Source organism: Myotis davidii, unplaced genomic scaffold, assembly GCF_000327345.1.
Source record: "Myotis davidii unplaced genomic scaffold, ASM32734v1 scaffold394, whole genome shotgun sequence".
Classification (NCBI taxonomy): domain Eukaryota; kingdom Metazoa; phylum Chordata; class Mammalia; order Chiroptera; family Vespertilionidae; genus Myotis; species Myotis davidii.
The window spans coordinates 1,677,805-1,690,584 of NW_006287548.1; the positions used below are offsets into that span (position 1 = coordinate 1,677,805).

The 12,780-nt window shown below is 38.7% G+C and overlaps 1 protein-coding gene across 1 annotated transcript in view; it reads left to right on the forward strand.

Moving 5' to 3' along the window:
* The window catches only part of PARD3B (par-3 family cell polarity regulator beta), an 838,084-nt gene that overhangs the window by 413,569 nt on the left and 411,735 nt on the right, over window positions 1-12,780 (forward strand). The window lies entirely within an intron of this gene.

Sequence of the window (12,780 nt, forward strand, 5' to 3'; positions counted from 1 at the left end):
AATACAAATGTAATTAGATATTCAAAATGGTGATGAAGAAACTGCTCAGTGCTGCAGTAACATATAACAAGGGAATTTAACCTAGTCTTGAGGGCTGGGAAAGGTAGCTAGAGAGAGAATATTTCAAAAGTCTTATTAAAAATGTATACCTTTTGACCTTTCGAACTATACCTCTGGTAATCTCTCCTAAACTGATTAGCAACTATGTGGGGAAAATTCGTGGACATATATTTTTTTCCTAAGTCCTATTTATTGTAGTGATATATTGTGTTCTGTACAACCATAAGGTATTGGTTGGGTAAATAACTAGATAGCTTCTAAGGAAATATAAGAACTTTGAATAGTCTCAGTGAAGAATTGATAATAACATGAGAAAACGTTTATAGTACATTGTTAAGTTAAAGATCAGGGTATAAAATGATCTATGTCGTATGATCAAATTACATTTTAAAATCTTTTTTAAAAATAACTGAAAGGAGATGTACCTGAATAGCTTGAATTATGAGAGAATTTTATTTTCTCACTTTTTTACAATGAACACAATCATTGTATATATTTTATTATTGAAATATTTGAGAAGGCTATATAGAATCTTCAAAGGACTTTTTATGGCTAATAACAAAGAGAAATAGATGTGATAAGAGGATTTTTTATTACCTCTTGGTTTTTATTTTATTTCCTTTGAATCTATATAAGAAATTACAAAAGCACATATGGGTAATATAATAAGTCCCCAGAGTTAGATCCACAGAGGGCTAGTTGAAAAAATTGAGGATAGTTAGCTTGAGAAAGAGAAAGTTCAGGACACATCATATTTGTTATCAGATATGTAAAGAGTCATTGTATAGATTAGAAAGTAGTCTTAATCTATTTCTTTTGTTTATATTCATTAATTTACTTTTGCATTAAGTTAACCACTTATTGAGCATCTGCTGTGCACTAAATAGGAGGTTCTAGGAATGCAAAAATAAAACTCATTTTTGCCCATATTGAGTTTGCACCAAAACAAGTAGTTGGAAGTGATAATGTTCCAAGAACTTTCTAACTATTGGAGCTGTCCAAGAAGGAGATGGGCTATATAGGATATTGGAACAGAGCCTGCCTCACCATATGCCTAAGATGCTCTCAGGAAAAATCCTCACATTGATAAGGTGATCAGACTAGATAACCTTTACGATATTTACTCTGAGCCTAAACATGAGTTATGTTTGAATAGACAGCCTTGCTGGGTCACCTCTCTCATATATTAATGCTCATTGTTACTGGCCAAAGGACTGCCTTCCCAGCATGATTTTTGTGGCATGGAGTTTCCTTTCAATTATTCCTTCTCTTTCCCATCATCTTATACATTCTTCTAGGGAAATAGGAAAAGGAAGAATAACTAGTGGCATAAACCACAAAGACAGCACTCCCCAGCTCCTTTCCTCTATTTGACTCTTCTATATCCAAGCATTTTGGAAGACAGAATCTGGAATTTCTATATCATCTCCTTGCTGAAGCTCCTTACTTTTCCTAAAGAGAAATGCTGAAGAAACTTGGAGTCTAAATTTTTCCCGCTAAAATTTGATAGATTTTCCCTTCAATCCTTTATTTATCCCAACATCTTAGTGTTTTGCTACAAAAGTTGAAGTGGAAAGAAACAATAAAAAGGGGGCTGCGTGTGGACATGGCAGGAAGCCCTTCACTTCCTGTCCACTTCTTTGGTTACTGGGGATAAAAACTCAGAAAACCTCAGTGGGATTAGGCAGTACTTGTTTCAGGGACAGGAGAACAAGGAGAGGAGTTTTATCTGTGTGTTCTGTTGAATAGAGTCCTGGAAGGAGCAAAACCCTATGTAGAAAGAGAAACTTCCCAGTCGCCCCCTGTGCATGCAAAAGAAATGAATGACAAGGCTCCAGCTGGAAACTCAAACCCTCACATGCCCCTGATTCCCCATCTAACAGTCCCTATGCCCTTCCCCGTGTGTCCTCTAGCATTCCCACCACCCACTCCTAAGTCCTTCTTCCTACAAGCTCCCTCTTCCACCAGGTAAGGGGGAAAGGATGTTGAATCTGTCCCAGTTTGAAACTGAATACATTTTCAGGCAAAGGCAATAACATGTGGAATGTAGCAAATGGAATAATAGAATGTTCAGCCTAAAGGGAGCGGGAAGAATCTGTGAGTCCAGCTCTAATTTTCAGTTGAGAAAACAGGTTCATTGTTATTGAGTAACCTGTGCAGGTCCCCACAACAAGCAGGAGCTAGAGGCCTAAGTTTCTTAACACTTAGAGTCATCTCTGGAGTTCAGCTCCCTGTCCTCAAAGTCTGTATTCAGCACTTACTGTGTGATCTAGAGCTGGTCAGAATATCATTCTGAGGCTCAGTTTCCTCATCTGTACCTAAGATTGTTGTGAGGATTAAAAAGATAATACATGCAAAGCTTTTAGCCTAATTTATGGCCGATTATAAGTTATTGATGTATGTTAGCTATAATCATTTCTTCTTGTACATTACCACTTCTGTAGCACTGTAAGCATAATACAATGCTTTAGATTCATTGTGGAGTAAATAAATGTATGCAGTTTTGCCTGGGATTAACCACTATTTCAAACATTGATTTTTTTTATTATTTTAAAATGTATTTTGGTATCCAAAATACAGAATTGCAAACAAGTTTTATAACCAACCAAGTCCATAATTCAGGACAGCCTGCATATATTATTTCATTTTCATTTAATAGAATTTAACAAAATTTGATTTCTATCCCAGAAAGTGACATCATAGCCTGAGCCCACCAGAGAACATATTAAATTAATTGTGCAACGACAAGATTGAGTGCAAATAAATTATTTGTTCTCATTGTTTTTAGTTTTATACGAAATTTGGAGGGCATATGGTTAGTATCCATCCTCTTAGAATTCCCTGGCAAATCATCTCAACTCTTTTAAAAATATTTGACTTCTAACTATCCAAGTATGTTCAGTATTCTTTGTAACCACAGCAAAGCAAGGGCCTGGGAGGCTTAGAAGCACCTAAGTAATGTGGACCCGGAATCTTTGTTCTGGAGAACTATGGCATAGTCTTCTCCTTCCAGCCCGAAGGCCTGCCTCAGGTGCTAGGGAGCATGAACCATGCAGCAAGCTTAAAGAGGGGTCATGCTTGGCCTGCACCGGGGTGTTTCAATGGGAATGACTTCTTAGTGAGGCATGCACTGGACTAGTCGAAAGAGCAAAATGAGGAACACTGTTCCTTGTGATAGATCTTTGTATTTTTCTTCAAAAAAAAATTGAAGATGGTATCGCTTCGGCCTCTTCTCCCTTCTTGTGATTGATGTGCACACTTGACTTCCATTGAAAATGTGGCAGGGTGAAGGAAGGACAGCACTTCCTGCTTTTGTCTTCTTCTATCTCCTTTAAAGACAACAAACTGTGTGGATTGTTTTCTTTTCTGAGAAGCTGTCCCCTCCCTTTTGTGAAGCCTTGCTATTTCAGAAGCTCGTTCCCCTTTCAGCAGCACAGCTCTGCCTGGTTTCTGACAGTTAAATCTTCCTTGTTTCCTTCTTATCACTAGTTTATTGTCAATCTTAACACGTACAGTCAGGGGACTGTGTGGTCAGCAGCGATACAGGAAGCCCCAATATAGGATGGCCTCTCGGATGTGACCCTGTGTCACACCAAACGGCCTTGGCATCCATTTCCTGGTCATTTCTCCCGCCTGCCACATGAGACGTGTGTGCTGAGCTCATACATTTGCTGGGCCATGTCCTCCTTCCAGAGCTGTTGGTTAGTATCACGAATTTAGCAGCATATATAGCCAACCTTCTTTCCATTCGTGGCAAGCTGGGTTCAAAATCAAATGAGAGGAATTTATGTAATAACATTACAACTACTTAGCTCTTCCTGGTATCTTTACCAAAAGAACTGTGCGTCCCAGATAATCCTTCCAGAATCCCAGCCCGAAAGATCCTTTGATCTCCTCGCCCCCTGACAGGGTGGGAGTTTATTAAAGAGGTGTTCACATAAGGAACGTTTTTGCAGAAGGAACTTGGAGATTAGTGTTGGTAATAGAATCGGAGGGGGAGACTGCTGTGTCTGCCTCTGCACTTGAAATGAAAACTATGCTACTTAATCGGTGGTTTGTTTGGTCTGTTCAGTGACAGACTGGTCTACAAGTTCTTTTCCATCCCGGAGACCATATATATTTTTTTTAATGTTCATGCAAAGTGTGGGATGAAGCCATCTTTCCATTTAGGAAAGATTCTGGAAAACTGAAGGTTTTATCTTTATTTCATGCCTTTATTATTTTTTTAAGAGCTTCAGAGAGAGAAAGAGCGACACTGTGTTACTGTCCTTTGTGTGCATGTATGTGTGTGTGTATGTATATGTCTTCTTTCATTTCTTGAGGAAAAAGGAATATTCTGCCATTTCTTTGTTAACCTCTTTAACGTTTCCTATTCTGACCTACTGCCTTATCTTTAAATTATCCTGAAAATCACAGCAATCCCTGGTGGGTAAAACCCGCTGAGAAAATTTCAAATGTATTTATAATTTCTACCTGCCAAGTGTGCCTGCTATTAAATGACAGTCTCTGCAAGTGGGATTGACTTTATTTCAAAGAAGCAAGTTGCTCCTGCCTGGCAGGATTGAGATCCAGAAGTCAGCCATGTTTGTCATGCTGATTTGACCTTCACTTAGGAATAGTGCTCTTGCTGAGAAAAAAAAAAAAAAGTGATGCACACAGGTGTGGAGGCTCCCTTCGTAGCTGCTGTGCTTAGAGTATTTCAACACTTCCTGTTCACCAGTCCCTGCGACCACCTCAGCAAATAACATGTGGACCCAATTCCTTCCTGGTTTTCTCTGTCCTCTTAAGTGAAAAATTCACATCTTCAAATGTCAAATTATTGAACATCATAAATCATGCAAGAAATTTTGTTTGAAATTTTAGATGAACCTCATTTAACTGATATATTATTGTACTCCCTTTGGCTATTGGATTCAAATGATTCCATGCTTAATTAACCAAGGTACTTAAGGAAGAGTGAATATGATAGCAGCTATTGTGGATAAGTAGCAGAAATTAAAGAATGATTTTAGAATGATTTTTCTATGTAAACCAAAGTCCCTGGGTTATGTTTTGAAATTTAAATTATTATACAAAAATCAAGATGCACTGCTATATTTTATGGATTCTTCTAGTAACACAGTTCTAGTGCTGAGACATAGTCTCCATTTCTGCTTTCCTCTATAATAATTTCCTTTTCTTTCTTACTGTTTTTCCAGTCAACCAATTTGTGTTTAATCCAGTCAAGGCTCTGCAACATGAACTCCAGAGGTGAATAAGATGTGCTTCTGTCCTAAGGGAGCTTCTAGCCCATAAAGAAAAGAAAAGTGATGAGTTCATGAAATTGGGCAAATAAAGTATTGCAGTGATTCAAAGTTGGGAACCAAGGAAATCTTCAAAAACACAACAGACTTGCCCTGGCCGGTGTTGCTCAGTTGTTTGGGCATCGTCCCATGCATTAAAAGACTGCCTGTTTGATTCCCATCTATTGATTGGCTGAATGGCCTAAGATACCCCCTTGAGACCCTATTTCTCATCCCTAATAAGGGGATCGGACTATTGTCAACTTCAGAGACTCTGCATTAAATGAGATGCATGGAAAGTACTTAGAATAGGACACGGAATAGGATTCCAGAAATGTTACTGTTATCATCATTGCTCATCTGAATGAGGAACCCTAAGTGTGCAGTTAGGTTTGCCCGCCCATTGGTGATTGAGAGAGAAATGAAGGTAGAAAACTTTAGTTTGGGCATTTGATAGATGTTAGGGTGAAGGAGTAAGAAATATTAATAATTCTAAAGTTTTGACTTTGAATGTTTAGGGCTAGCATTAAGAGATGTATAGGTTGGTTTGGAGGAAAAAACAATTATTCTCTCCTAGAGTTGTATTCCTTTCATGGATTTCACGCTGGTCTATGACCCTGGGGTTGTCAGCACATTTTCTGTCTCCCTGCTCTCTAGCCATCCCAAGCTCTTCTCACCAGTTTAAATGTTACCAGGGCCCTCTCCTTGCCAGACATTTGCTATGAGCCTCCCCCCTGTCTAGGACACCCCTTCGCTTCCCTTTCACCTCACAGCTTCTTAAGATATCTACCCACAGGTCCCTTCCTTGGTCACAGCTTCCTTGAGATCCCAGGTGTTGGTTCTGGAGCCTCATTTTGTTTTCCATTCATATTCAGGCCTCCCCTCCTCATGCTCCTGAATCGCTCATTGCTAAATTTTCTCATGTAGACCTTAAAAACTATAGAGAAGTAGCAGTTAAGAGCCCAGGTTCGGGAGTCTCAGGGCCTGAATGTGAATCCCTGCTTTCCTATTCTATTCACCTCTCAGTCCCTCAGTTTTCTTATCTGTCAAGTGATAATAACAACACATAATTGTGAGAATTAACTGAGCATAGATGCTAACACATGGTAAATCTCAAATAATGTTAACTCCTGTTATTTCCTGTGCCTGGTGCATGCTACATGCTCAGTAAATATTTGTTGACTGAATAAATGAAATCTCTGCATTGTTAAAGCAGATGACAGAAGACTAAAAATGTATTGCTAAAGGGCCTATTACCCCTAACCCATACCTAACCTTTATCTAACACATTATCCATTTAAACCAAATACGAATATATAGAGATTTTCTCAGATCGCAGAGCATTAGTAATCTTTACAGCAACACATGACAGAGAGAGTAGGGATAGTTAATATTGAATATAAATGACAATTTAGACAGTTTAAATTATCAGGACATTTGCATAATCTAGTACAGTCTACTTGTAAAGATATAGGAAAGTATTATTATCTCACATTTAAAAATATTAGAGGTATTTTAAAGTATTAAAAGTATTTTTAATGCTTCAATCTTTGGCTACAATAACTTGTGAGAACAGTGGTTCTCAAAGTGTGGTCTTAGACCAGCAGTACAGTATCACCTGGGACCTTCATACACATGCAAATTCTCAGGCTCCCTCCTGAGCAAAGAAATGGAAAACTCTAAGGGTGGGGCTCAAAGAGTTATTTTAACAAGCCTTCCAGATTATTCTGAGCTCATTCAAGGTTGAGAAGCATTGGAATAGTGGTTCCATTATAACAGCATAAGGACTACAGGGTAACTCAGTGACTAGTTGACTAGATTTGGCAATCACATTTTCAACTTTATCTTCCTATAGCAGTGGTTATCAACCTGTGGGTCGTGACCATCCTGCATATCAGATATTTACATTATGATTCATAACAGTAGCAACATTACAGTTATGAAGTAGCAATGAAAATAATTTTATGGTTGGGCCACAACATGAGGAACTGTATTTAAAGGGCCAGAAGGTTGAGAACCACTGTTCTATAGTCTGCAAACAATGTCTTGCTCTGTGAAAAATTGGCTGTGAGAAGTTTAAGCCCCATGTCTCTTAGGCCACGTGCCTTCATGTTGGCCAAGGGCCAATGCTGAGCACAATCCAGTTACTCAACTCAATTACACCTGATTCATTTAGGCAAACTCAATTGTACTTGACTTTCTCAGGCCCATTCAATTGTGCTTTAAAATTTTCACACTCAATTTGATTGTGCTCCAAATGTGTTACATGCCACCTTGTAACTTGTAGATTTAGACACTTACCAGAGGGAGGTCTTTATAGGGAAGCTTAAAAGATTGTGTTATTGCTATTTGTCTGCAGTCATGCCAATTTCCCTTCTCCCTTCCCCTTTATCTCCGACATGGATGCTAGAATGTAAGAGATGCTCCATTGGCCTCTTACATGGACCATACCCTACTATCCCCCACGTACTGTGATTGAACTCATGGCAAAGATTATATAAAGCTCCTAAGGAAGTGATCCTCATTTTCTATCACAAAGCATGTATGCTTAGTTCCCATTTATTTCATTTATTTTGTCTGTTTTTAGATAGGACCGATGGGGCACGGAGGTATTGGCCCTTTTCAAAATGTACATTGTTTATCAAAATCAGAAACATTTTCTAAGTAAGACTTCCACCTCACCGAGATAAGCATCATGCCTGCTCTCACTTGTGCTGTGCACGGAGATTCTAGGTCCTCAATCTCTGCCAGTTTTTTGAATGCGTTCAATAACCCACAGGCTGAGGGATTAATAGTCATTTGCTACTCCCTGGGAAGTACTTATACCTGAAAGAATTTTACTGAAGCCTTGTCAGCAAAATCTAGTCTTGGTAAAATGGATGATGATAAATGCTGTGGTTCAGCATTATTAAAACAGATGGAGGAAGTGCTGGCCGCTTTGCCTGGTTGTATGGCTTCCAGGTGTCAGAAGGAAAATACTTAATGGCCTTTATCACAAGCCTGGTTTTGTTGGAGGGTGGAAGGTGGTAGAAGGAGGAGCGCTCCATGCTAAAGCGAAGCTCTCTTGACATTTCAGAGGATTGGGGCCTAATTACATTCTCCTACAAAGTTACAGTAAAACCGAAGAGCCGTGAGAGACAGCCATAGTCTCATGGCACAAGAAATATGTCTTATTAGTGGCCACTGTGGCCATTATTAGGCTTCTGAAGGCTGAAAAGAAAACACACAAGAAGTTTTCAAATATACATGTTTAAACAGCTAGGGAAAAGTAAGAGTGTGACCAACCACACACTCTATCCTTCTTATTATTCAGTTAGCCACATGTTACCAGTAATTCATGCCAGCTGTTGATACGTAGCAGCTGGATAAGAAGGTGGTTACAAAACTCGGGGGAAGACCTTGATTTGCTTAATTACCTCTATGCCTGTGATCTGTGCATTTGCTAAGGTACATTTGGTGTAAGATAAGGAAACGCATTCATTTTGTAAAGGATGTTTAAAGATTAAAGGGAAGAAAGTACCGCCTTAATTGATTGTGGTTGACTTTCCCAGCTGTTATCAAAGTAAATACCACACATGTGGAACTGCCACGACAGTCCACTTGATTTTGAAAGTACACTTAGAGGTCTGAGCATGTTTCATCCGCCTGTTTCTCAGGAAAATGTGTGATCTTTATCATTAAAGAATATCAGCTTAATCATGCTCCTTTATTTTTTTTCCTGAGGGCTTATAAAACAGAGATAGACTCTTAAATAACAATCTGTTGCCACTTACCTCTTCCCATGCTCCCTCACCAAAGATTCTCTGGGCAAGGACTTTTAAATACGCTCTCGTTATTTTTAATGAGTGTGCAGAGCATATGACGCATAATGCACCAGTAAGTAGGTGCCCTTTTACTGAACTTGTCAGATATAATAAAACAGGGAAGGAGTTAAGATTCATTTTTACTTAAGATATTGTAATTATTTAAATTAAGATGCCCAAGTACAAATCACAGACTATTCCGTTCCTGTGGCTGCCTCATGGAAACCCATCCACAGCCTGGTTCTCTTTCTAATAAAGACTGCTTTATCAGGAATGTTAAAAAGACAAAAGACATTTAATATTGTTATGTCTCTTTAAGTTTACTCTTCCTTAAATCCACTGGCTGGCAGGATATTCGATTACAGACGAGATCAATTATGTTTCCTGACCACTTATTGAGTTATATGAAGGACTTTTATCACTAGTCTTTCCTTAATTAATTCTTTGCATTTTTATAGGTTTGGGATCTAAGGAAGCATTGTTTAACAGCTTGAAATGTTGTTTCAGTTTTCTTCTATTTCCTCTTTCTCTCCCTTCCCTTCCTCTCTCCTCCTCTTTCTTGCGTCTGACCTGCCATTCTGCCTTTGTAGAAAAGACTAACACTCAATACGATATTTACCAATTGCAGAATATATTTATTTCTACATTACATTAAGATGTCGGATGGTGATGAACAGGAAGGTAATAGAACGTTATATAAATTACACTGAAATGCCACGTGGTAGATGAAGATGGTAATAGATTGGCAAAAATATCCCCAAGAACAACAAAGCCTATGGTAGTCATTATCGCCTACGTCAGGGTCGGGCAAAAGTAGGCTTATAGTTGTGAGTACAAGAAACACACTTTATTCTTGTATTATTATTATTTATTAATATTTGTATTCTTTTTCATACCAACAACTATAAACCTACTTTTGCTCCTCCATGTATTGGAGCCGAAGGCTGTTGATTTATGGAACCGTGGGCCTTGACTAAACCCTGCAGGTGAGTTACAGCTTTCAGCCTGACACAGGGGGCTCGCCCCTCCCTTCTCTGTTTCTCAGCAGCTACATATTTCATCTACAGACCCTTGACTTCCCACTTAAGGGAGAACACACACAGAAACAAGCAAAGAAACCCCAAATGGAAAAGCACAAAAACACCCAACCAGGATATCATACCTGTGACTTGCTTGCCCTCCATCCTGGAGATGAATGCTTCTCTCCCGTGATTCTCAGAGAGAGGCTGATGTTCAGGAGAACTGTCTTCTTGGGCCTCCATGTCCCTTTATTTCTGGGTCCTCACTGACGATAACAAGACCTGATTGTTCAACAAACACCTATTTCCAGTTTAGCTGATCAAATGCTGACTGAACATTTATTTGTGCTAGATGCTGTACCTTAAAGTGTGTATTTTAAGATTTATTAAATCAGGAACTTGTAGACATTTGCTAAGTGGCATTAGAGAAACCAGGTAAGAATATTACATAGTTCCTATCATCTGAGGGGAAAGCTGATAGGAGGGAAATAGTACACAAATTTAAGGAAAAAGCTGAGAGGAGGTTAATAGTGAACTAGAAGTTCACTAAAAAAGGAGAAATCCAGGTGTTAACCAGATAGCTCAATTGGTTAGAGCATTGTCCTGATACACCAAGGTTGCAGATTCTATTCCTAGTCAGAACACATACAAGAATCAACCAATCAACACATAAATAAGTGGAACAACAAATCGAAGTTTCTCTCTCAAATCAATAAATAAAAATATTTTTAAAAGAAATCCATAAGGGCCTTAAAATTATGAAACATTTCATTTATGTTGACTCTGGGCTGTGGATGGACTCAAGGAAGCAAAGTGAGAAAACACTTCTAGGGATATGGAAAAGCATGAGACAAGATGAAGGAAAACTGAGGAAAAGGGAGAGTAGACGAAAGAAACATTTTAGTTAAAGTGCTGATAATGTTGGCAACTTACACCATCACTTGGGCAAAATTTACAAGTCCATAACAGGACCATGTCTATGGCTAATATAGAAATGCCAGTAAGTGTAAATTCAGGATCCATTGGATGCCCTGTGTTCATAAGTTACCTGTTTACAAGTTCGGTGTCTGGGCTTATTCATGCAGCTTACCTCCCTGGTGTGGCTGTCTGTTGTCACTAGTTCTTGGGTGGGGCAATTGGTTCCCCTTCATGTGATTGCTTATCTTCCAGAAGGCTGGTCTGGCTTCATTTCCTGACATTCTCAAAACAGCAAAAGCATGAGATGCAAGGGCTCTCAAGGGCAAGTTGCACAATGTCACTTCTGCCTCATTCTCTTTTTTAAAATATTTTTTATTACAGTTGACATACACTATTATATTACTTTAGGGCATACAACATAGTGACTAGAAATTTATATAACTTACAAAGTCATCACCCTGATAACACTAATATCCATCTGACACCATACGAAGTTACTACAGTACTAGTGACCGTATTCCTTATGCTGTACTTTATATTCCTTATGCCTTCACCGTGACTGTTTCTATAATTGGCAATTTGTACATCATACTCCCTTCCCATTTTTCACCTCTCTCCTCACCCCCTTCCATCTGGCAGCCATTAAAACGTTCTCTTTCTCTATGAGTTTGTTTTTGTTTTGTTCAGTTAGTTTGCTCTTTAGATTCTGCATATAATTAAGTTTTGTTTTCTTATTAATTTTTCATCACTTTGAATATCTTGTGTTGGTACATCAATGAGAGAGATTGGCCCTCAGGCTGATGGTTGTGAGGACTGGCCATGATGCAAATAAACTCTTAAACATTCTCTATGGGAAGTTTCTTATGTCGATAACTCCCACAATCTGGATTGGAGATTAGGAGTAGAAGTTGGATTGTGTAGTTAGTGATAAACTAATAAACACTAAAGTTAAATTATCAAAAGAAAAAGCAATTTGACAGTAAGTAAGGAGAAGCGTCTCCTTGTCTATAAAATGAGGGGATTGAATTAAATGGTCTCTTAGATCTCTTCCTAATGCAAAATACTCTTTTCTGAATTTCTGTGCATCAAATCTTGGCAGGACACTCAATACAGACAGTGCCTGAATTATGATTGATCTGTGTGCTCTATGAATGGGCAAGAGGAGTCTGCCTCTGAGTGTCTGTTTCACATTTCAGAATGCCCTGGGAGCATTTGAGGTAGAGTGCCTTCTCCTAAGTAAATGTAGAGCTAGCCAGTTGCCAACAGATATCTTTCTTGTGCCCACTTTTTTTTTTTTTTATCTCCAGCTGTTGTGGTGTTTGTTGCCAGAGTAGTTAATAGGCACATTTGGACCCCTTCCTCTAACCCACTCCTGACGCCATCAGGGCTGTGGGTACCATAAGAGACTTTACCTCCATAGCCAGCTGAAAAGGAAATGGGTTCGCCCTCTCCTAAATTGGAAGGTTGAGTGTATTTTCCCCATAGACCATTCTTATATATAGCCCATCCAGTAGAATGTAAATTATCACCTACTATTATATTTTAGAGATACTGTAAAAGAAACATCTGTTATCTACGTGAAACCTAGGCTCAATTTACCAGTTTCTTTTCTTTTTTTAAATTTATCTTTATTATTGAAAGTATTACAGGTAGTCCCTTCTTCCCCATTGATCCCCTCCACTCTATACCCCTCCAGGC